Source organism: Nelumbo nucifera, chromosome 1 (genome assembly GCF_055504915.1).
Source record: "Nelumbo nucifera cultivar China Antique chromosome 1, China Antique-T2T, whole genome shotgun sequence".
NCBI lineage: Eukaryota > Viridiplantae > Streptophyta > Magnoliopsida > Proteales > Nelumbonaceae > Nelumbo > Nelumbo nucifera.
In genome coordinates, this window is record NC_142649.1 from 120,615,717 (window position 1) to 120,641,450 (window position 25,734).

General features: G+C 40.9%; 2 pseudogenes across 1 annotated transcript in view; one reads left to right on the forward strand and one right to left on the reverse strand.

The window, feature by feature from the left end:
• Positions 1-353: 353 nt before the first annotated feature.
• The window catches only part of LOC104588148 (CBS domain-containing protein CBSX5-like), a 70,577-nt pseudogene continuing 45,196 nt past the window's right edge, over positions 354-25,734 (reverse strand). The window contains exons 3-5 of the transcript XR_016080051.1: positions 11,535-12,158; positions 7,724-7,898; positions 354-678 (exon numbers count right to left, since the gene is read on the reverse strand). The product of XR_016080051.1 is annotated as a CBS domain-containing protein CBSX5-like (transcript). The remainder of the gene's footprint in view (positions 679-7,723; positions 7,899-11,534; positions 12,159-25,734) is intronic.
• LOC148803753 (protein FAR1-RELATED SEQUENCE 5-like) lies at positions 22,631-24,795 on the forward strand (annotated as a pseudogene).

The following is a 25,734-nucleotide window of genomic DNA, read 5'->3' on the forward strand; positions in this document are numbered from 1 at the left end:
ATACGGGTATTGGTCTTCTATCTTGATCAGAGAATATATGGTGACTTGAAATTGGAGCTTACAAACAATCGACTGTATGGAAGAAGGTTGGGTGAGGCCATCATCCATTTGGAAAACGTCAATGTCAAGACTGGTTTTAAAAGAAGGGAGGTCAGAAGAAACTCTCAGCAAAGAAACTGACTGCTGCCTTCGGCTGTTATACTGTTCTCATTCCAAATTTTCTGGAATGCTGGGGTTTTTCTACTTTCAATCTTAATACAATTACTGCTTTCTGTAGTTGAACTGCCTTAATAAAATCAAGTTTGTTTACCGTAACCTTGAACTAGGAGGGAAATAAACTATAAAAATGGACCTTTTATCAACTTCTTTGTGCAAAATATAAAAATTACTTCTGGAAAATACATTAAATGACGCTTTTTTCTTTGATATTTTATTTCTTATCCAAACTAAGCTCAACAGGAATGGATAAACTTGTAATTACAGCCTATAACAAATCCAAATTACAAGGGTGCAATCGTATGGTGCTTGAGGTGGGAATTCTTTCTAGGACACCAGACACGGCAGATTTTAATCCATCAAGCATTTGTTGAATATCCTGCCTCCAGGACCATGTAGGGTGAATTAGGGCACGCATTAAACCGAGGAAATGAGAAGGATACCACCTTCATGCAAAAGAACCTGCATTTTAACCAAAGAGAGCAGTCATGATCGTGTCAGCTTCTCCCCAAAACGTGGGAGTAGCAACAGAGGTAATGGTAACTGAGTAATTATCATATCATCATCGTCGTCTAGGCCTTGTCCTACCTATATGGGATCAGCTGTGCTGCCATTCTGTTCTATTCAATGACATATCCAATTACTCATTGTTAAAGAAAAGTAGTTAAAATCATTTTTCACTATTTCAACCCATGACTTTTTTGCCTGCCCCTCTTTTAGCCCCTTCAACCTGTAAAAGATCACTTTCTTACTGGTGCTGTGGTTGGTCTTTCATGTGCCCAAACCATCTTAGGCCACCCTCCCTCATTTTATTTTATTATTTTGAGAGAAGGTAAAATATTGTATTATATTGATAGATAGAAAATAAAGGAACATTTACAACAAGAAGTACTCAGGCTATACAAAAAAGTACCCCTGCAGCACTAACCCCCAAGCTCCGAATTACAAAAAGATTTCCATGTACAGAAAAGGAATTAAAACCTATATTTGTAAACAGCTTATGTGTAGCTAACCATTAAAACATCTTCCCCAACACCTGAACAACTGTATTGGCACAGCTGCATTTGTTCTTGAACATTCTTGCATTTCTCTCCTGCCACGAACACCAGAAAGCCACAGCAAGGATCAAATTCTAAGCCAAATTTCCACTTTTCTCAGCCCTTCAACCCTCCAACCCTTTACAAACTCTACCTTCTGTCCTTGGTCAACAGCTCTTTCCTTCAAACAGGTTCCATATTATAGACCATATTTTGCAAGAAAAACTGCAACGTAGCATTAGATGGTTTACTGATTCCAAGTGCCCTGCACACAGCACACAGTACACAGTCTCTAGTGAGGATTCTGTTCAAGTATGCAGTCCAAATGAGAAAAAAGCCACTTCTTTGGGTATTCTCTTGCACCAAATGATTTTGACAGGGACTGAATGCTCTTCTGAAACCAACAAGTGCATTGTCAAGAAAGTTCCCAGAGAATATTCCTGATTTCTCCCACTGCCAGTCTTCTATCCGAGCTCCCAATCTCCACCTGTGTGCTATATAATAAATGCAGCAATTCCACCACAGCATTCAGCTCCCAATCCTTCAGCTTCTCTTCCATCCTCTTTCTCTCGAGCACCTCAAAAGCCTTCTTAGAAAACTCCTCCCCACCCCAAAAAAATAATCCAAGACTTTTATCAATCTCAACTTCTCTCTCAAGAATTTTCTTGATAGGGACTCTACTAGATCCCTCCTGCTTCTCAAGACTGCTATCAGCCAATCTCACTTCAGAACTGACAGCTGATTCGTTTTCTTCTTCCACCTGATGGTCTGGACTGCTGAGAGCCTGTGAAACCACCTCCCCAAACTCTTCAAACGATGATGCTAAAACCTTCCCCCTTCTTTTATGAACCTTGTTAAATTTTTTTTGTTGGTCCAGCACCAACCAAGCCATGTTTTAACCAAGTAGACCAGTGCTAAAGAGCCTATAATGGTACGAGGGCAAGGTTTTGCATCCTCCCTTAACCCTTCTTACTATATATTATTTATTTATATATAGATAGATGTGTTTATAATCAGGTATTGGGAGTGGGTACCCACGTTAAGTATAATTTGGGTTTGGCCATTTGGGTACCGGGTACCCTAAGGTCAAAACCCAAACCCTATAGGGCTTTGATAAACGGGTCCTGTTAGGGTCGGGAGGGGTTTGCTACCCTAAAATTCCTGCAAAAATTGCCATCCCTATTCATTACCCCACCCCCTCAGTAAATCAAAAAAAGAAACCAGACAATACATGACAAAATCCTCTATCCATCAAAATTGAGAAAACATTGGAAAATCAAAGAACTGGTTTGAGGGTAGCCACAACAAAAATGTTAAAATGGTTGGGAGAAACTATGAAGGATAAAATTGGAAAAAGGATGTCTGTGTGAGCCTAAGGGTAACCCAATAGGGAAAGAGACATCCAATCACACATCTTACCAATGAGTCAATGACTGCACTAATGAGAAGGAATCTTTTGCAGGTGGAAGGTTCTAAGAGGATGAAGGGATGTGAATTAAGTGACATGTCAGAACAGCTTCTATGATGCTGAACCCAGAATTGGGGACAAGGCATACCCAGGTTGAACTTGAAGCCTAATTAATGTGTGATTGGATATAAGCAAGGAAAGGAGCTCCTCTGAATAAAAGAATACAAACAACATACAAAATAAGGGCCACAAACTACAAGTGTACATCTGCCACACATTATGAGATTTATCCTATTTCAGCTGGAAAAGGTTGAATTTTGTAACAGAATTCTTAAGATATCCATTATGTGGTTCAGTGTTTGTTCTAAAAAGAAAATTGCATGCAAAAACCTACAAGAAACTATCCAGAATTTGTAGATGTCTCTGCAGGTGCAAGGGAAGCTGGGGGTTCTCTGTGGATTACTTTCTTGGCAATCATGTTATGGATTTATGGTTGGTTGTATGGGCCTCTGGGATTTCTAGCTCAGAATGCCATCATGGAAGGTTTGGAGATTTTCTATCCATCTTTGGGAAGTGAAGCAACAAAGATTTCTAAGGAAATCTTCTGCATTTTGTATTGAGATTCCAAAAAGAGAGAACAATAAGAGCTTTAAAGGGGAAGCATTCTCCAGCAGAATGCATGATATAAATGGGAGGATTGAAGAAGGAATGGAATACCTGTGGTAGGCAGGTGGAAAAACTAGAGGCTTCCCCTCCTTTGAAAGCATTGAATTTGATTATAAATATGCTTATTACAAAACCAACCAGAATTTAAAGTCCTTTTAAGGATGGCATGGATAATTATAACCATAGTTACTTCATTTGTGGTTCACTTGGTTTGGATTCAGGTTCATAATACACATTTCATGTTCGTTAGATGAATTGGGTTCATTAGTGTCAAGCTTCTCTTTTTTGCCCCCTATAACTTTGTTCATTTTGTTGTTTCAAATTTGTACTGTACAACATCCAACAGTTTGTTTAGAGTACCACATTGAAGTATGAAGCATTATATGATTGAGAAATTACAAGTGGGTATTGCAGGAAATAGCAGTTTTCTTTTATTAATATTTGGTTTTTAATTGCTTAAGAGTTAATACCAATGTTATTCGAAAAATCAAGGAGAGATCCTAGATACATAAACTTTTAGGGTTTTATTTCTTATCTGTCAAATTTTTTGAAGTTTTTATCAGTATTTCTTTCTCCAAAATTGCCTATTAGTCAGCAACACATTCATTTTTACAAACTTGTATGAACTAACTTGAAAATAAGGTAACTATGATTATAATTTTCATAAGCAATCAACTAGATAAAGTAGAGCTGTGGTCTTTATTTGAAAGAAGCAAATTTTTAAGTCTTTTCCCCAAGGCCCTACTTGGTAGAAGAAAATTCACTTATGTGGAGCTCAGATACCTAAAGACTCATCCTTTGGAGGTTACTGATTACCTGACAATGACGTTATGTTCAACAACTTGGACAATCTGTTACAATAATATGATTTCCCAGAAGGAAGAATCTTTGCTTACTTCTTGCCATTTCTCATTACATTTCCTCCTTTATCTTCATGAAATTATATTGAAAAGAAAATACATTACACTGAAAAATGACATGATCTGGAAATTAACTGAATTTTTCTTGAATACGAAATCTATACACAAGGGATCTATGGGTTCACTGCCAACATATGCAAATTCGTATTTATCAATGTCTTTTGACAGATGATGACCAACAATGGTGGGTATGGTACCCTTTACTCCCCTTGTTATAACTTAAGAGATGATTTTATTATACACAGAGGTTCAACCAGATTGTGGAAGGCATGAAGGGAAAAATAAATAAATAAAACTTTGGACAGTTGTGCACTTGTGCTTTAAAAATGGTCTAGTTCATGTCTGGACTGAGTACAACATGATTGTTATGGTTACACATTTTGGAAAAATGGCAAATGAAGAGGTTGCTCATGTAAATGGCTAAGGTTGTTCAGAGAATATATATTGTCTCAAGGGAGTGGCTTGGGTTGGGGCACAAAGGACCACTAATTGTGGTGGTCTGGTTTCCTCATAACTTACAACATGACAGATTATTAAGAAGATCAAGACATACGTCATGACCTACATCAAAATCAGAGATTCCAAAGAAACAAATATGTCCTTTTAACATCGTCCAACTATTTTCTTCAAAACCTTGCATATTTTATAGTATTTTAAGCTGATCATTGGCTCAGATAATCAATCTTCAAAGTGGGAATTGTTGAATTGTGGGTCCTGATCATCCAGATCTAAGACAGATCAGAAGTCGCACATGACCAATTACAGGTCCTGCTCCCCAGACCCAAGCTTCTGCTTTGTAGTAGCCACCTTTCACATTTCATAAGATAAACCGACTCAACAGACAAGAACGGACGTCTAGTCATTACATCCTCAATGGTGCTTCAATCCAATTTTACTGGGACAACATCAAAATTAAAGGGAGGGTCTACCCAAGGACTTGGTACTCAGCAGGAAACTTCTAGCAGCATCTCCATGAAGTTCAGAAAAAAGGAAAAATTGAGGCACTTAAGTAAGACATCTCTAGAAAGAACACATCCTATAGGGAGTCAAAACTTCAACTTGCTTGCTTTATTTTTAAATCATTTATTTAAGTAAATATTATTGAACAGAATAGCCCTGTATCATATTTTTGAAGGTTGATGTGCCAGACACCTTTTGATATCTGAATACTTGGCACTTATGCAACATACCAAGGTAGGGCCCTTTAGGTACTGAAGGCAGACCTAGCAAAATAAAATATATTTCAACATCACCAACCAGTTCAATTGCTTTCAATGTCAATATTACAAAGCATTATTAATGTCAAGATAGTTTCACATATTAAACAATAAAAAGTGAAATTCTAGGAAATGGATTTAATTTAGAATATACCAAGATGATGAATTAGAAACCACCTGTATCTCTTGAGATGGTTCTTTTTTTTTATGGATAACGAGGTAGAATTTTATTAATATAAACAGGAAAATATGTACATAAAAAGCTCCCTGTGGAGAGGTAATACTATCTCACCCAAAGAAGAAGAAAAAACTTACAACTGAGACCAGAACAGTTGTCCCCTATTTACCCCTTGCTTGGCCAAAGAGTCAGTCAAGCCATTTGCCAACGTGGGTACCCATTGAAATCTAATCACCATATTCCTGATCAACCATATAATTTGCTTTAACACATCTCTATAGCTCCATACTGCTGTTTTCTCATCTTTTAGCCACCCTATCATCACTTTTCAAATTCAACTCTTTTGCTTTTTGTAGCCCACAAAAAAAAAAAAAAAAGACATTAGTTCAGCCTTTGTAGAGTCTCCTATATCTTCAGGGCCAAAAAACAAAGCTTGTATAGTAGTATATAACCTTCCTTATCTCTAAAAAAACTCCTCCCATGCCCGAAGGTCCTGGGTTGCCTGAACTACTCCCATCAAAATTTAATTTTATGTAATTGTCTTCAGGCGGTTCCCAATCTTTCTGTGCTTTACTCTTCCTTGAAGAGGATAAAGCCACCTCCCTCCAATTTCTTCTAATATCATCATGGGAATATGATGAGAAAATGTCCAAAAATTTTACCCGGTGAATCGCCCTTCCTAAGATGCACTCCAAGATTGCTTCCAAGTATCTCTTGAGATGCTTTTCACTTAATTGAACTTATCCTCAGACTTTAAACTGCCATAGATTTTATCAATACCCATGGTGTTTGCAACTCTCGATGTACTTGTATCATGTTCACCAGTAAGCATCATTATATGGAACTTTGCCTGATCAATGCATCAATGACATCTGCAACACCTGGTCAAGGCTTCTCCATTACAACATAGAACTGCCATAGATGTATCAATGAACAGAAGAGGTTTTTTTGGGGGCACAATTTTGAACTTGTGGCTGCAACTGACATCTTCACTTCTTTACTAATAAGATCGCAGTACAAAATGCACGATCCATATCTGGTCATGTTACTACAAATCATGCAGGGATGCACTGCTAAAATGGTAGCATGCAGTTACAATCACAACATGAATAAGTGGATCAGATCCTTGGAATTAAGTGATTGAGAAATCTGAAAGCAAGGTAGAGATGGAATAAGTATAATGAAAAGGAGATAAGGCACACATTTGATTCACTATATTAACTTTAATGTAAGCCCTAACCAATGGGCTTGAAGCCTTGAACAATTACAAAGGCATAATTTACAGAAGTTAAACAGTAGCATGAAAAGGAGATTAAGGTGCACAACAAGAATAATGATTATGAATAGATTTTTGAGTAAGTGATTAGGAATGGGTCCTTACATCACATTTCCTACAGAAGTAGTGATCAATAGGACAAAAACATAATAAAGTCATGCCTAAGAGGATAACATTGTTTGAAACCTAACTTCACAAAAAATAAGTTAAAAGAGGTCTGATTCTCCAGTGCCAAGGTCTAGAAGTCTTGCAAAGCATATAGGATAGAGCTTCTAATTGGATTTTTTTTTTTTTGATAAATGACCAAGAAGTATATGTATTACTATAATGGAGGGTGAGGGAACCTTGGTACATTACAAGAGTATATGACTGTAAGTACTCACAGAACATACAAAAGAGGTGTAAAGCAAAAAATGATAGAGAGACACTGATCTCAAAAGATAGACAGCTGAACCAAACAGAATTCCAATTGGATTGAATATGGATCCACCCCTATTCGATCTGATATATTCCAATTCGACTAGATTTAAATGTATATGCTTATATAAACTTAACATTTACATTCCATCTATTAGTAAAGTTAGTTTGAATGTTGTACTTTTACTAGAATTATCGGTTCAGGTTTTATGAAATTTATTTTCAATATATTTTGTTCATGATAATATCAAAAACATTTTTAATTCATTTTATTAATAATATAATATTTTGATAAGTTCTAGTTTAATTTTGTTAATGCTGTTCAATATCTGATTGCAATTCAGATTCGAATTCGAATATAAACAAACCAAAGTTGGATTTACCTTACATCTGATTTGATCAGATCCATTTGCAGGCCTAGTTTTATTCCAAAGATTCATCTATGAGCAGATTTTTTGCAGCTTCCCTTTATCTCACTCGACTCATACACAGATTTACAAGTGATGTAATGTACGCCACAGAACCATGTGATGTCTATAAAGGTTACTGTCTCCAATTCCTGACTACAACAAAACAAAGTGAAAGTAGATTCATGTTACCAAAACTACATACTTAAAAGGTTAATGACATCATATAGAAGCTACTATCCAGATATATTCAATGATTCTTTCCTACAAGTAACAAAGTCTAACATTTTTATTTCCTATTACTTACAGAAAGCACTAAGGTTACAGATGAATCCTGGACATATAAGTGGTGTTTGGTGCGTCCTTTTGGCATGTCTTTTTGTCTGCAGAAAGCTCAAACGACCAAAAAATGGTCTTTTCTGTTTGGTATATGTAGGCCAAAAGACGTGAAGATGTCTGCATGGAAATACTGGAAAAGATGAAAATCAAGAAGCTTCAAATGAAGCTTTTGGTCTTTCCATGCTGAAAAGAGCCTTCCCAGATGTTTTTAACAGCATGGTAGACCATGATGCCAAATGGTCTTGATCTTTAAAGACAAGACCCCAAAAGCTCAGCACATCTTCTTGTCTACTGGGCTGTTGAAAGATATACCTAGAAAGGCTTGCCAAACAGCCCCATAATCTTCTTATGATAGTGTGTATGTGGATGGTTGTTCAGATACACTGTTTCTTAGTCCCAAACAGCCCCAAGTCCATCTTGTTGAAAACCAAGGGATTAAACTTCAATTGCAATGTGATTTAGTCCCATGGAAGTGGTATTAATTTGTGGAAATTTAAGGGAGTTCATTGTAAACATTGCAAAACTACAGAAGTTGTGGACAAATTAGGGAAACATTTGAAATTGAGTTTGAAACTTTACAAAATTATAGAATAAGTGTGCACACTAGCAACTGCTAATATAACCAACATAATTATTTAAAATAAGAAATATAATCAATGATATATTCTACAATGTATGCTTGATAATAAGAAGATCCAACTTATACATACATAGATAGTATCCATAATCATAAAGTATTATTATCTCCAAAAGCCAAACCCTTACAGAAATAAAGACACACAGCTTACATAATGGTTGTGAAAATGTCACACATGTTACACATAGAAGCAGAATAAATTCATCTAGTAGGATATTTTTTTAGAAAGAAAGAAATACATAATGTTTTAATAATTGTTTATACAAGCAACCAAAGTTCTACAAAACAACTCCTAATCATATGTTCAAAAAGAATTTGTTCCTGTTGATTTTTTGCATAGGGATTTCTTAGGTAGAACCATTTGAAAGTGTGTCCTGACTATTTTGTATATTATACCCAACCCTTAAACTATAAGTGGCTTGTTACCTGTCTTAGTTTTATATCTGTAACTGAAAACATTATTCTAAGAGGGATAAATAAGAATTGTTGTCAAACTTTTTTCAGTACAAAAAGAAGTGGAAGACAAAAAAGGAAGAAACAATAGAAGAAGTTTGTATTTATCCCTTGAAGTATTATTTATTATATCCAAGTATTAAATGAACAAAATGCCTTCAAAACTGAGGATATTTTGGTTGGGCGGTGTTTCCTTTGCCACCTCACTCTCTCAAACACACACGCATACATGCACACAACCAAAACAGGAATTTTAGTCCTCTCCATTTCATTCCTATATAGGAATGGACTTTCTGGGAAAAATAGATTTTATTATTGCTCTCTTGTGCTGTTTCTTTTTTTTTTTTTTCTTTGAAGGTAGATTTTATTAATCACAACTGTAAAAGGGATGCAAGGAAGAGAACGAAAGAATCTTCTTCATATAAACCTGTGTACATACTTGACAAAAAAGACAGAAGACAGGGAAACTGAACAAAACTAGTAGTGTCTGACTATTTCATCCCACTGGGAACCAAAACCAACCCTGGTACATATGCAACCAAAACCATGTAGTTTTATTTGTCCAATGATGTTTTTCTTAGGTCCCAACTGAAACCATATCATTTTGGCCAAAATAATTCACTTTGGCTTAAGTTCAAAGCCATATTCAAGATTCATGACATTATCTATTGGCCAATAGAGTCTGTGACTCTATATTTTTTTTCTTGGAAGTGTAACCAAGGTTTTATTAGATGAGTGAAAAAGAGGAAACGGCTGTAGACTGAAGGACTTGCACAGCCTCAAAAAGAGAGAGAGAGAGAGCACCAAGAATCACAAGAAACAAAACAACGAACAGGAAAACCAAACACCAAAAGGAGCAAGAAATCAAAGACATCCTAAACCTCAAGAACAACACAATCACAGAAAGTAGTTAACACTCTAATATATCTGATTCCTTTTCACCTCATACTTGTTCAAAAGATCTGCAAGGAAATTAGCCAGTCTTGTAATTCACTTGAATGGAATACTTGTCTGAGAGTCTCCTTTCACCTCCACTTGATCAAACTCCATAGCATAAACCAACCTAAGTCATGGACTATAGAATGGAGCTGAGCCCCAACAGGGTCCCATATCTATAGGGACACAAATAAACTGGAATGACATCTCTCACGTGCCTCCTGAAGGCACCTCAAAAACCCTGGTTGGCCACAATATCCAATCGACCATCCATAAAAAATTAATTTAGTAACTCCTTGGGAGGAACCCAATTACTACAAAAGCTGATTTTGAAATTGAAGATAAAGTTATTGTCGCCCACCCTCTAACAATATTATCTACAAAAATCCCCTGAAGCTCCTGAAGGCACCTCAAAATTCTTTGATCTCAGCCGCCAAAAATTACTTGACTTTCTGATTTCAAAAGGTTAATTCCCAATCACCACAATATCATCAATGTACACACTCAATGCGTTAATGCAATTTCCTCTAATGCTAAATAAAGAAAATGTGATTTACGTGACTTCGAACATTTTCCATCTTCTTAGCATCACCACTGAATCTATCAAAACCAAGTTCGATGAGACTGGTTGACAAAATAGACAGATTTCTTAAGCTTATATCTTCAATCCTATGAGTAACAAAACCATGAGGGGGTAGTATATATACTTCCTCCGACAAGTGTCCACTGAGGAAGGCATTCTGCAGAACAAAATAGTCCAGCACACATATTCCAGCATAAACAATCAACCCCTGTGCGGCAAATATGAGGGAAATAAATAGATACTGCAGTCTCAGTACTTCATCATACCAGTGAAACAACTATCAATGGTTCAAGAAAAAGAGTAGGAGTCTAACGTGTAAGTCAGAACTCCATCAATTTCTCATTGAACCACGGCAACCAAATAACCAGAAAATGTAGTTTTCCGTTTTCAGAGAAAAATCCATAAAGGAATATCTAACAGCCCGCTAATTGGTTCGAAATCACAAACGAAAAGAAAAAACTATTTGGCCGGGAAGCAGGGTTTTCTCACCTATATGGCCGACTGCCATCTTCTTCAATCGATCTACTCTTATCCTGCTCCCATACGAAAGAAGAACCATCCAATTTGATGTGAGAAGAGAAGAGGAAGAAGGAGAAAGGGTGATATCGAGGCAATGTTCGATTTTAGGGAAAATTCCCGATAGGAATCTGTAGTTTAGGCCGAGTTAGCATCCGAACTTTCACTTTGCAACAATCTAGTAATCCGGCATTAACCAGCCATTAAATAATATGCAAAAAGACAAAAATGTCCAAGTGTAAACTCTCAACCTTCCATAATTAAGTACTTGTTTAACTACTTCGCTCTCCCAACCATCTTCACCGAATAACTTCCCTGTGGGCTATACCTGCACGACCACAACGGCACCCTTGGCGACGACGAAGAGGATTCTTCATCTGACGAACACGATGACGATGATGATGGGGAGAATTCCTCTAACAACTCCAACATTCCTTCCAACTTCCTCTCTTTCAACTTTGCCTTCACCACCTACACTAGAGCTTCCGACAGATCGCCGTAGTCGATGCAAGCCATTAAATCGCCCACTAAGAGGGTTGTAATTGCGGTTGCGACCGTTTCATCACAGCTTGCCAGGGTGTATGGGGAGATCTCCCTGATTAATTTCATGTCATCATCTACGACGGCGACGGAGGCCTCATGAGACAAGGAACTGGAGATTAAATCCACAGTGGAATAGTCCAGATCGTGATATCCGATGGCTAGGACTTCAGTGCCGATGATGCCGAGAGAATCGATCGACAGAGCCGGGATGGGTGGAAAGAGGCTGATGGAGCTCAGGAGGAACCGGATGACATCCTCTTGGGTGAGCCAACAGAATTGACGTCCATTGTGTAATTGTGTAGAGTGGGACCAAATGAAGATTTTTGGAGGAGCTTTTCTTGCTACTGATGCCGCTATGTATTGTAACTACCACGTTTTGGGCGCCTTGCATTATAAGATCAAACAGAGTCTCCGACGAATATGGATTAAGGGGTGTTTTGTAGTGTGGATAAGAAATTGGTGGGTGTGGGATCACACCCTGTGAGGCAGGGGCCAATCCATTCCACACCACAGTTCACAGGTGTCTGAACTGTGAACAAACTGTGTGGATAGGACCAATCCACACCCATAGTGACGTTCTGTGGTGTACCACACTTTTTTGAATGATATACATAATTAATCATAAATATGTAATTTTTACATTTTATATGATAAATATTTTAAAAAATGCATCAATGAATTAATATTAACCAAAAAATATCATTTTTTTTATAAAACAATAGTAAAAGATTTGAGTATTAATGCCTAGAGCTGTTACCAAGTTTACTTGCTACTTCTAGCAAGCAAAGCAGTAAGGGAATGAATAAGATTGAGAGTGAGGCCAGTTTAGTTCTCTAAACGTACAGTACTAAACACCAAAGAGAACCCAAAGCAAACAATACCAGCAAGCATCTATATATGTACATAAGAGTGAGTAACCCATTGGACAGTAAACTTCAATAAAAATTTTCTTCTTGTGTTGTAGTAAAAAAAAATCAAAATGATTTAATGCAGGATCAAAACAAATGGTGTAGGCTTAAAGCCTCGTTCGGATGTAGTAAGCATGCTAGGTGAGCACATTAAGTAAGCACCTAACCTACGATTTCATCTCAAGACTTTCAGTGCCATTGCAACTGGTTGGTTGGGGCAGGAGTTCTTCAAGCCCTCACCTGCGATTTCATCTCAAGAAACCCATTCATCCAACCTCAACAAACCCATTCATCCAATCTCTAGCCATCGTATTCCTCATTCACGGGTTCTGAACTTCTCCCACCTCTACACCTTCAACAGTTGCAACTGATTGGTTGGGGCAGCAGTTCTTGAAGCCCTCACCTGCGATTTCATCTCAAGAAACCCATTCATCCAATCTCAAGAAACCTATTCATCTGATCTCTAGCCATCTTATATTCGTATTCCTCATTTGCGAGTTCTGAACTTCTGCTATGGGCGTTGCTTTTTAGGGTGCAAAAGGGCAAGAGAACTACAAGATTATCATAAATTTGTAAGTAGAAACACTTGTATTAACTTATCAGTTTGTCAGAATAATTTATGCATATTCCTAGAAAATTGATTCATGTCTTTTTGTCAAAATTAATTATGTCTTTTTTTGTCAGAACTTTAACAATTTATGTCTTTCTCAATAAACAAAAACGATAAGACAAATATAATAGCCATTAAAATTCATCTATGCTAGTATCATAAAATAAACAATTTCTGCAAAAACTAGTACTTTACTTAAAAGCTTTTTATTTTTGGTGAATGCTCTAATTTTGGAGAATTAATATATAATAAAGCATTACATGTTACAATTTTAGAGAATATTTCTTATGCTTTGACTGAATTCTCTAATTTGCCATTCTTCCTCAACGTAGATATGTAAATCAAGTTGGGTTTGGGCCGGCTTGGCACGGCACAACAAGATGGCATGCGGGTTGTGCCAGGCCCGACATGATGGCCCGTGTCGTGCTGGGCCTGGGGTTTTAGGTCCGCATGCCGGCACGACCGAGCGAGTCATGCCTTCCGCGACCTGCATGCCGGCACGGCCCAGCCCGCGGCCCGACTAGAATCGAATCGAATTCGGATAATTCGAATATCTAATCGATCGAATTCGTATTCTTACTGAATAATTAATCAGATTCGAATTCGGATATGACCTTATTTGATTCGATAAATATCTGAATTCGACCAATTATTTAATTCTTATATATAATATATAAAATATTTTATATAACATATATAATAATTAAGTTATATAAATAATTTATATATTTATATACTTTATATCAATAAAATATTTATTTTATATATTCATTAATTATCTAAAATAATTAATTAATTAAATTCGAATTGAATATTCGAATATTTAATCGGTTTTGAATTCGAATATTAATTTTCAATATCTGTCAGATATCGAATCGAATTTGAATTCGGATGTTGTCTAATACGATTCGAATTCGATCCGTTTATGCCCCTAGTGTCGTGTCGGCCCAGCACAGCCTGTTTTACACCTTTACCTCAACGTATCTGACATAAAGATAAAACCAATTTTTACTTTATATCAAACTTATTAAACCATGTACTTGAATTTATAATTTTCAAACAAAATGTTCAAGAAAAAACATTCCCATAGTAGCCTATATTACATATTGTTTCTTATTATTATAATTTACTTTCTTTTTGTTAAATTGATGCTTTCTTTCCATTTTTATGTGTTTAATAAGTAGGTAAAATATTTTTGTCTTGTTTAACAGAATAGTCAAAAGGAATATGGAGGTTGGTCCTCACTCCAAGCATAGGCTGATTTTTTATTTAGGTGGGGGCAAATGTCAAGATATTGACATTACTGATATTGATGCTGATGCTGCGCAATCCGAGCATCCTAGCTGGCAGCTGACTGGCTCCTCGTTGGCGACGAACGGTACTTGAGAAGAAAGCGGTGAAGGATTCCCGAGGGACTTGCCTGGTGGGTCGTGGTAGATCACTAAGTTAGAACGCTGGAGAAAGTAGTAAAGAGTGTAAAGAAGGCTAAGAGTGTAGGTCGTGCTAGATCACTGAGTTAGTTCGAGAGAAAGTTTGAGATATTCAAGATAAGATATTAGATATTCGAGAGAGCCCTTTCCTTCAACTAGGGGGCTCTTATATATGAGCGTTCTTGTCAAATCGGGCGAACCGCCACTGGACCTCTGTCGTAGCCGTTATCTGCTAGGGCTGCGCAGGTAACCGTTGTAGTGTACTACCCAATCGGATGAGTGACACATCCCGGAAGGACATACACGCCACCACCTGTCAAGAAGCGTGGGCGCAGACTTGTTAGGCTGGCAGGGACTGCGTCGTCAGTCAGGAGACGTGGCGCAGTCTGACGGGTACGGTCTTGTCAGATAGAAGCTTCCTGAAAACATCGCATCACTTAGTAGCGAGTTGCCCTATAGCAAGCTATCTTGTCGCGAGCTACCTTGTAGCGAGCTCCTGAGGGTATTGTGAGGTGATTCCTCTTGAAGTGGCCCTTGAGGCAGTTTTTCTGCCTAAGTATTAGAGGGAGCTGGTTATCCTAGCTCGCGAGCTGAGGTAAACTCATCTTGGAGTATTCCCCTGTAGTACACCGGGGGTCCTCGAGCTCACGCTGTAGCGAGCTCCCCTTGTAGCGAGCGATGACGTAGCGAGCTGTCCTGCAGACTCGTTACTTAGTCGCGGTCAGGCTGTGATGCTGAGTTGTTACATGTGTTGAGTCATGTCCACGTGTCACTATCTCAAGGGGTCGGGTCAAATCACCCTCCATCAATTGCCCTCCACTCCTCGGGCTAAGAGTGTTACCTTAGCGTGAGGAGTTCATGAAGTGTGACGGGTGGATTTGACTGAAGTTCAAACTTGATTGATTGCTTGCATTAAATATGCGCACGGAAGTCAGGGGATTTCTGACTTTTCGAACACCGAGAAACGTGCCAAAGCGGCTCTTAGCTCCGGTGGTCGTGCAGCCGTCATTTTGGCCCTTAGGCTCTGAGAGTGACTCATGGTCTACTCAATAGTTCGCCCATGCCAAAGAGGCGACTGGGTCTTATCGCGCCGAGGTCTTTGTTAGCTCGGCATTTTTGGCCCTTAGGCTCTAAGAGTGGCTGGTGGTCTACTTAGTAGCTACAGGTAATACTGCCTTAATTTGACAATATTCCATGCCTGAGGTACTTGTTTCCCTTCAAGGGTTTCGAGCTTGTATGTTCCTTCCCCGAGCACCCGTTTTATTCGGTAGGGTCCTTCCCAATTCGGTCAGAGCTTGCCAACGCCGGGCTCAGGTACCATAACTTTACGAAGGACCAGGTCGCCAACGCGGAGGTTCCGCTTCTTGACCCTGGCGTTATAGTACCGAGCTACTCTTTGCTAGTAGGTTGTGGTCCTGATATATGCGAGGTCCCTTACTTCGTCAAGTAGGTCGAGGTTGGTACGTAGCTCGTCTTCGTTTGCCTTGTCGCCATATGCTTCCAGTCATAGCGAGGGAACCTCGACCTCAGCTGGAATGACTGCTTCGGTGCCGTAGGTGAGGTTGAAGGGGGTCTCTCCTGTGGCGGTCTTCTCTGTGTTCGGTAAGCCCATAGAACACTGGGTAGCTCGTCTGCCCATAGTCTTTTAGCTCGGTCTAGCCGTGCCTTCAGTCCATGGAGGATGGCTCTGTTCGTGACTTCTGGTTGACCGTTTGCTTGAGGGTGTGCGACTGAAGGGAAATTCTGTCAGATCCCCATGTCTTGGCACCAATTCTGAAACTTAATGTCCTTGAACTGCTTACCGTTATCAAAAATCAGTACCCGAGGTAACCCAAAGCGGCACACTATGTTCTTCCAAAAGAAGTTCTGGATGTTTCGAGTTGTAATCGCCACGAGAGGTTAAACTTCTACTCACTTGGTGAAATAATCCACTGCTACCACTAGGAACTTCCTCTGGCCTGTCGCTGGTGAAAACGGTTCGAGTATATCGATGCCCCATTGTGCGAAAGGCCACGGGCTGGTGAGATACTTGAGGTCAGCAGCGGGCTGATGGTGGATATTGGCGTGCTTCTAGCAATTGTCACACTTTCTGATGAGCTCAATAGCATATGCTTTCATTGTTGGCCAGTAGTACCCCTGTCGTAGCGCTTTTTGGGCGAGGGCCCTCATGAGTGTCGCCGCACAGGCCCTCATGAGTGTCGCGGAGTACGAGCTTGGCTTCGGAAGGTTGCAAGCAGCACAGGTAGGGGAGCGTGTAGGATCTTTGGTACAACCGTTCGTCTATCATGACGTATTTGGCCGCCTGACGCTCTACCCTTCTGGCAGCATTGCGATATGCAAGGAGGGTCCCGTGTAGTGGGAAGCTCGCAAGCGGGTCAATCCAGCTCGGCTCTGCTTGACCGATATTAGCGATCTTCTCTACCCCCCCGAGAATGCTAGGCCAAGGCAGGTTCTCTATGTACATGGTTCTCATGGTGTTATCACTGGTGCTGGCTAACCGGGACAAGGCGTCGGATTCAACGTTCTCCGACCTCGGGACTTGTCTGATGAAGTGTGACTGGAAGTTGAGCAGAGCCTCTCTTACTTTGGCTAAGTAGGCTATCATACTCGGTTCGCGAGCTTCGTATTCGCCTATGACTTGATTGACCACAAGTTGGGAATCGCTACAGATGACGATATGCTTGGCTTTAACTTCTTTGGTTAGAGCCAGCCCGGCTATCAACGCTTCGTACTCTGCTTCATTGTTGGGTGCCGTGAACTCGAAGCGTAGTGCGTACTCCAACTTTGTGCCACTTGGGCCGTACAGAACGATTTTGGCTCCGCTGCCCTACTGGTTCAAGGAGCCATCTACGCGAAGGATCCAGGGCTCCTCATCCCAGTTCGCGCTTGGCCTTACTAGGAGAGATGCCGCACTAGCTGCTACCTCACGATGCTCAGACTCAACCGGCCTGGGAGCTTCGAGCTCGCCCGAACTGGGGGCCTCATCCTCAACCGGCCTGGGGACTTCGGAGCTGAAAGTGCATTCCGTGACAAAGTCTACTAAGGCTTGGGCCTTGATAGCAGTTCACAGCTTGTATTGGAGGTCGTACTCATTGACCTCAACGGCCCACTTCGTCAGTCGACCAAAGACCTTGGGCTTGAGCAGAACTTGCCTCAGAGTTTTGTTGGTGAAGACGACAACAATATGAGCTTGGAAGTACGGACGGAGCTTTCGGGCTGCAATAACCAGTGTGTAGGCCAACTTTTCTATCTCTGGATATCTTGTCTTTGCTCCCTGCAACACTTTACTAACATAGTAGATAGGTCGTTGGACCCGATCTACCTCTTTTATTAGTACCGAGCTGACCACTTCATCACTTGCTAAGAGGTACAATTCTAAAACGTCACCCTGCTCGGGCCAGTTAAACCGGTATGCTAGCGAGGTACTTTTTGAGCTCGTCAAACGCGAGCTGACAATCTTGGGTCCATTCAAACCCTTTGCTTTTAATTTCTTTAAAGAAAGGTAGGCAGCGATCTGCCGACTTGAACATGAAACGGCTCAGAGCAGCTATTCAGCCATTCAGCCTCTGAACGTCCTTCACTTTTCGGGGTGGTCTCTTGTCTAGGATGGCCTTTACTTTGTCCGGGTTAGCATCAATGCCGCACCGGTTAACGATGTACCCCAGGAACTTACCCGAGGTGACACCAAAGGCACACTTATTCGGATTCAACTTCATGTTAAATCTACGCAGAATTTCAAAAACTAAATGCAAGTCTTGTATTAAGTTGCATGAAAACTGGGTTTTGACGACCGTGTCATATTCATAACACTATTTTTTGGCCAATCAATGGCTCAAACAACTTATTTACAAGTCTTTGAAAGGTTGCCCCGACATTTTTTAGCTCAAAGGGCATGACCTTGTACAGTACAGGCCAAGCTCGGTTATGAAGGCAATCTTTTCTTCATTTGTCGGGTCTATCCTGATCTGGTTGTAGCCTGAGTAGGCGCCTAGAAAGCTCAACAACTCGTGCCCCGAGGTCATGTCCACCAGACGGTTGATCCTGGGGAGTGGGAAGCAGTCCTTTGGTCAAGCTCGGTTCAGGTTGGTGTAGTCGACGCACATGCGCCATTTACCGTTAGCCTTTTTTACCAGAATGGGGTTGGCCACCCAGCTCGGGTAATGGACTTCCCTGATAAAATCGATTGCAAGGAGCTTCCCGACCTCCTCGTCGATTGCCCTCCATCGCTCTAGGGCTAGGTTGCATTTCTTCTGTCTAACGGGCCTAACTACAGGATCAATATTTAGCTTATGAGTGATAATGCTAGGGTCTATGTCGGGCATTTCTGCCGTAGACCATGCAAAAAAATCTAAATTTTCAAATAAGAAGCGTACCAATTTAGATCGCAGAGGCTCCTCAATGGAAGCGCCGATCTGGAGTGTTTGGGTTGGGTCCTCCGTCGAGGCTGGGATGGAGACGGTCTCTTCTGTGGGCGCAGCTCGCTCCTCGCTCTGCTCCGTAGGTCGCTCCAGCTCGAGGTCATCGGCCACCTTGGCTTTCCCTTTAAGGGCGGCGATGTAGCATTTGCGAGACTCAAGCTGGTCACCTCGTTCTATCCCGATTCCGAAGTCCATGGGGAACTTCATGGCCAAGTAGTAAGTGGACACCACAGCCCGTAAGGCATGGGTAATCGGCCGACCCACTATGGCGTTGTACGGGGAGGGGATTGCGACCACTAAGAAATCGTGGCTGAGCCTCACTATGCTAGGCCAAGTGTCGACTTCCACAGGTACTGTGATCCTTCCCAGGGGTCTGACTTCCTCTCCATTGAAGCCTACCAGGGAAGTGTTTGCGGGCTTCAGGTTGCTCTCTTGGAGCTGAAGTTGGTCGAAGGCTGCTTTGAAGAGGATGTCTACTGAGCTGCCTGAGTCGACGAGGACGCGCCTAACTTCAAAGTCATTGATCTTCATCTTTATGACGAGCGCGTCATCATGGGGGTAGTGGACCCCGCGCGCGTCATCTTCTGTGAAGAAGATTGGGTCTTCCATCCTTGGCCGCTTCGGGGGGTTCTGTTCCTCCTGAGCAGCCTCGCGAGCTGATGTCCGAGCTTCGGCTGAGGTGCAGCCCGCTACAATCGATCCTCCAACTATCACATGGATGGTCCCCCGAACTGGTCTCTCTTCGAGGGGCTGCTTCTGTGGCTGTTTTGCCTGCCTACTGGACTCGGGAGCATCTCTACTCTGCTCCCCCTGTCGACCTTCTTTATTATTACTATTATTATTTTGTACAAAATTTCTTAGATACCCGCGACGGATGAGCTCCTCTATCTCGTCGTGGAGGTTTTTACAGTTCTCGGTGCTGTGACCGTGATCTTTATGAAAACTACAATACATTTTTTTATTTCTAACATTGGGGTCTGCCTTTAGCCGAGGCAGCCACTTCACATACGGGGGCGTCCTTGATCTCCATGAGGATCTCGTCCCGCTTCGCGTTGAGGGGCGTGTAGTCCCTTTGTGCTGCTGGAGCCCGGAAAGGATGATTCGGCTTTTCCCCCCGAGCTTGGCCCTTCTTCTTCTTGTTGTCGCCCTGAGTTGAGGGCTCTGGTTCCCTTTTCCTTTCTCGAGGGCCTGCTCACCCTTCTGGTTGATCTCTTCCTCCGTCCTGATAAACCGATCTGCGAGCTTGAGGAACTCACCCTTGGGCTGATTGACGACCACGTGCCACTTGAACTCTTTGTGGGTAATACCTCACTTGGCTGCAGTGAGGCGAACTACGGGGTCCAGATTGGGTATTTGTAGATAAGCGTCATTAAATCGTTTGATGTAACTCCGAATGGACTCCCCTTCCTTTTGAACTATGCCGAGGAGGCTTTCTTGAGTCATAGGGCACCTCTTGCTGGTGACAAAGTGGGAGGTGAAAACTTGCACGAACTACGCCCAACTTCTTATCAAACCGGGCGCGAGGTTTCGGTACCATGTGCGGGCTACCCCTTTGAAGGTGGTGGAGAAGGCCACACACATGCAGGATTCACTGGCCCTTGCCAGGTGCATCGGAGACTGGAAGGCGTCCACATGATCATTCGGATCGAAGGATCCATCATATTTGTCCAGTGGAGGGAGCTTGAAGTCTCTTGGCATGGGGACAACAAGAAGTTCTAGAGACAGTGGGGAAGGAACTGAGAGGAGAGGAGTAGCTTTTACTTCACTTGAGCTCACCTCCAATTTACCTTTGAGCTCGGGCGAGACACGGGTAGTAGTTCGGCGAGTTCGCCGGCGTCTTGGTTGCTGTTTTGCCAGCTCAGTGTTGGTGCTGCTTGCTTCAGTGTTATCGAGCTCGATGGGCTCGGACTACTGGTGGTAGCTCTGGACTGAAGGGCCCTGCCTGGTGTCTGCGGCTAGGACCTCAAACGAATTTTCTACGAGCGGGAGCTCGAACTGCGAGTGCTGGGGCGATACGGGCTTGACTGGTTGGGAGGCCCCCGACCTGCCCATAGGCTGCAAGGCGGGGGTGACTGGCCTCTCCTTTCTGCCATGGGAAGAGGCTTGGCTCTTGGAGAGATCCTGGGCCTGAGAGGCTTCTCCCCGGCGAGGTCGTTCGCTCCGGCAGGAGGGCTTGGTTTGCTTCGAGACTGGGTGCCTAGGAGGGAGTGGCTGCTGGGCCTGAGGCAAGGAAGGGAACTACTACTGATACTGGTACTGAGAGACTTGATGCAGCACTTGTTGCTGGTAGAGTTGGAACTGCTGGAACTGTTGCATTTGAGTTTGCATGGCTCGCATGCATTGCACTAAGTCTTCCAATTGATTATGGTTGGTCACTGGGGTTACAACCGAAGGTTCAGCAAAGGCCACTCCAACCATGGAAGGGAGTGGAGCGTTCACGGAGGGGAACGGTGAACTGTCCGATACAGACAGTGGGAAGCTGGGATTGCTCTCCAGAAGCGTTCTGGTTGGCACCACGCCCGGCGTTGTTGGAGGAGGCCATGAATGCTAAGTTCTCGAAAGGAAAATGTAGAAACTTAGAGGAAGGCTTTTTTGAAGCATTTCTCACAGACGACGCCAAATGATGCTGTGCAATCCGAGCACTCCTAGCTAGCAACTGACTGACTCCTCGTTGGCGACGGACGGTACCTGAGAAGAGAGCGATGAAGGATTGCCGGGGGACTTGCCCAGTGGGAATACTCCGATGCTTAAGTTAGAACGTTGGAGAAAGTTGTAAAGAGTGTAAAGAAGGCTAAGAGTGTAGGTCGCGCTAGATCACTGAGTTAGTTCGAGAGAAAGTTAGAGATATTCAAGATAAGATATCAGATATTCGAGCGTTCTTGTCAAATCGGGCGTAACCGCCACTGGACCTCTGTCGCAGCCTTTATCTGCCAGGGCTGCGCAGGTAACCATTGTAGTGTACTACCCAATCGGATGAGTGACACATCCCGGAAGGACAGACACGCCACCACCTGTCAAGAGACGTGGGCGCAGACTTGTCGGGCTGGCAGGGACTGCGCCGTCAGTCAGGAGACGTGGCGCAGTCTGACGGGTACGGTCTTGTCAGATAGAAGCTTCCTGAGAACATCGTGTCGCTTAGTAGCAAGCTGCCCTGTAGCGAGCTATCTTGTCGTGAGCTACCTTGTAGCGAGCTCTTGAGGGTATTGCGAGGTGATTCCTCTTGAAGTGGCCCTTGAAGCAGTTTTTCTGCCTAAGTATTGGAGCGAGCTGGGGTAGACTCGTCTTGGAGTATTCCCCTTTAGTACACCGGGGGTCCTCGAGCTCGCGCTGTAGCGAGCTCCCCCCGTAGCGAGCCATGACGTAGCGAGCTGTCCTGCGGACTCGTTACTTAGTCGCAGTCAGGCTGTGATGCTAAGCTGTTACTTGTGCTGAGTCATGTCCACGTGTCATTGTCTCAAGGGGTCGGGTCAAATCACCCTCCATTAGAGGCAAATGGTGCAACCAAAGTAGATGAATTATCAAGTCCTACTGAGCTAATTAAAAGAAAATATAGTATTGCTAAATTGCATGAAATTGAAGGCCAACAGATATTTGATGAAAGTATAAAGAAAATGTTCAAGGAAAAATGCTCCCTTGTTCCTAAAGAGTGGACCCCGAAGATTGGCATGGTGTTTAAAATAGAAGAAGAAGCATATGAGTTTTATAATAGGTATGCTGGAAAGGTAGGATTTAGTGTTCAAAAAGCCAATAGAATTCTATGCTCTTGGATTGGTAAAGCAAGATTTAGAAATTTTTGTTGTTCTAGAGAGGGGAAGCATATCCAAGATAAACTTGGATTCATTGCCAAACGACCCCAAGCGGAGACAAGACGTGGGTGTATGGAGGAAATGAAGATAAGCCATCGAGAAGATGGTTTCTATCATGTGATTTCTTTTAATGAAAATCATATCATATTGTTACAACCCCTGAAAAAGACACACATGCTAAGATCACAAAGAAGTATTTCAGAGATACAAGCAGCCCATATTAAAAGAGCTGATGATTCAGGAATAGCTCTCAAAGCAACAATGGAACTAATGGCCAAGGAGGCTGGTGGACGGGAAAAAGTTGGATTCACTTCTATGGATCTTAAGAATTATTTGCATTCATACCGGACAGGAAGATGGAGAAGGGAGAAGCAGGTGGTGTTTTATAATACTTTCAAGACATGCAATCAAAAGATCCTTCTTTTGTATATGCAATACAATTGGATCAAGTTGAATTAGTCACAAATTTATTTTGGGCAGATGGTCAGATGATAGTAGACTATGGTCATTTTGGTGATGTTATATGTTTTGATACAATGTATAGAACAAACAATGAAAATTGACCATTTGCAATGTTTGTGGGGGTGAACAATTATATGCAATCAACAATTTTTGGTGTTGCATTGTTGTATGATGAAACTGCAGAAACATTTGAGTGGCTATTTAAGACTTTCATCAAAACAATGGGTGGAAAACAACCAAAGACAATTCTAACTGATGATGATGCAGCTATGGAAAAGGCAATCAATTTGGTATTACCAGAAATAAATCATCAATTATGTGTTTGGCATATGTTTCAAAATGCTACAAAACACCTTAGTGGTGTATTTGAAAAAATTAAGACATTTTCTAAGGATTTTAGCAATTGTGTTTATGATTATAGATGAATTTGAAGATGCATGGGAAAAGATGGTTAAGAGGTATAACCTCCAAGAGAATGATTGGTTGCAAAAGTTATATGATAAAAGGCATAAATGGGCTTTAGTATTTGGGCGACAAACATTTTCTACTGGTATTAGCACCACACAGAGAAGTGAAAGCGTGAATAGTTGTCTTAAAAAACATCACAAAATTAAGCATGATTTATCAAGACTCCTTTGGCATTTTGAGAGAGTAGTTGCTGATAGGCGATATGAAGAGTTAAAAGCTGAATTTGCAGCAACACAAGGCATCCCAGCCTTGACTACAAGTGTGGATATATTGAATTATTTTTCTCGTATATATACTCCACCTATTTTTTCTTTGTTTTTCAATGAAGTAATGCAACAACTCAATTGTAGTATTGAAGAAGATTATGTTGTATGTGGAACATCAACTAAGTATGTTGTTAGTGTATCTGGAAAAAGTCGTCGGCACACAGTCACTTTTGACTCAGTAGATGATTTGGTCAATTGTAGTTGTAAAAATATTGAATATATGGGGATCTTATGTGGGCATGCATTGAAAGTACTTGATTGTAGATGCATTAAAATGATTCCCCCATGCTATATACTAAAAGATGGATTATTGATGCAAAGGTGACAACTGTTGAAACATCTCATGACTCTATTACATGTGTTGATCAAAACATAGAAAGAGCAATGTATCAGAAAGAGATGAATTGCTTGTTTTCCCAAATAGCAAATAGAGCTGCACATTCTAAGAATGCTTACAAGGTTGTTATGGAGACTGTAGAAAAGTTTTTAAAAGAAGTGATAGAATGTTTGAAACATACAACATTTGACCAACCATCTATTTCACTAGAGGGCATGGAAACTGAAATTAATATCAATAGTAGCTCTCCTTCCTTACATGTTGATAAAATATGTGGGGATATTGATGGCAAAAATGTCAATTTCACTGAAGAAGACCTCAACAATAGTGAAAGGAATTAAACACAAGATGACCAATGTGCGTTCTTCTTAGAGGCCAAAAAATGCTTTAGAAAAAGCCAAAGCAAGGAGAACAAAGCGGAAAAAGAATCATATTACCGAAAAAAGTTCTACCCAACAACCTATATATTTTTTTTAATTAAATATACTTTTATGATTAAATTTTTTGATCCAGGAATATGGAGATGGAGGCAGCAAAAAACATGTGCCTCCAAAGAAGACAAAAAGGACAAGAGCACAACAATCTAATCAACCTCTCTCATCAATACAGGTATGTCTTTGATTAAAATTATTTAAATAATATATTAATATTTTTATATTAAAATTCCTATTCTATAGGAATCGGGGTTCGAGAAAAATAATGAGAATGTCACAATGAGAAATCAACAAAACATTGTTTCACATCACATTCATGTAAGTTACAACTCAACTCTCTCATGATTCATATAAACTTATTTTTTCTTGATTATTTAATTATTCTTATGTGCTTTTCATATTCAAGATTGGTTTGGAGAATGGTCATGCTCATACTGTACCTTTATTACTTCAGGTAATTATTTTGAATAATTTATATATCTTAAACATATTCTATTTTTATAATTAAGTGTTTATTATATTTTTTATGTATTTGTCCTAGCCACAAAACATCTTCACATATGGACACATGAACTCCTTTGCTAATGATCCTAGTATGTCTCAGTTGTTGCAAGTAAATAGCTAATATACATGTTTTAAAAAATACAATAATAATTTTTCTTTCTTTTCTATGGTTTTACTATTTGTTTAATTGTCTTCATATAGGCATAGATATCTGCTACTGCTTTTAGAGAATTCCGTACCAGTGGCTCTTATACGAGTCAGGTAATTTCCTATATCAAATGAACTATAGTTTGAATATATTCTTAAATATACTTTGAATGATATATACATTTTGTAGGGATC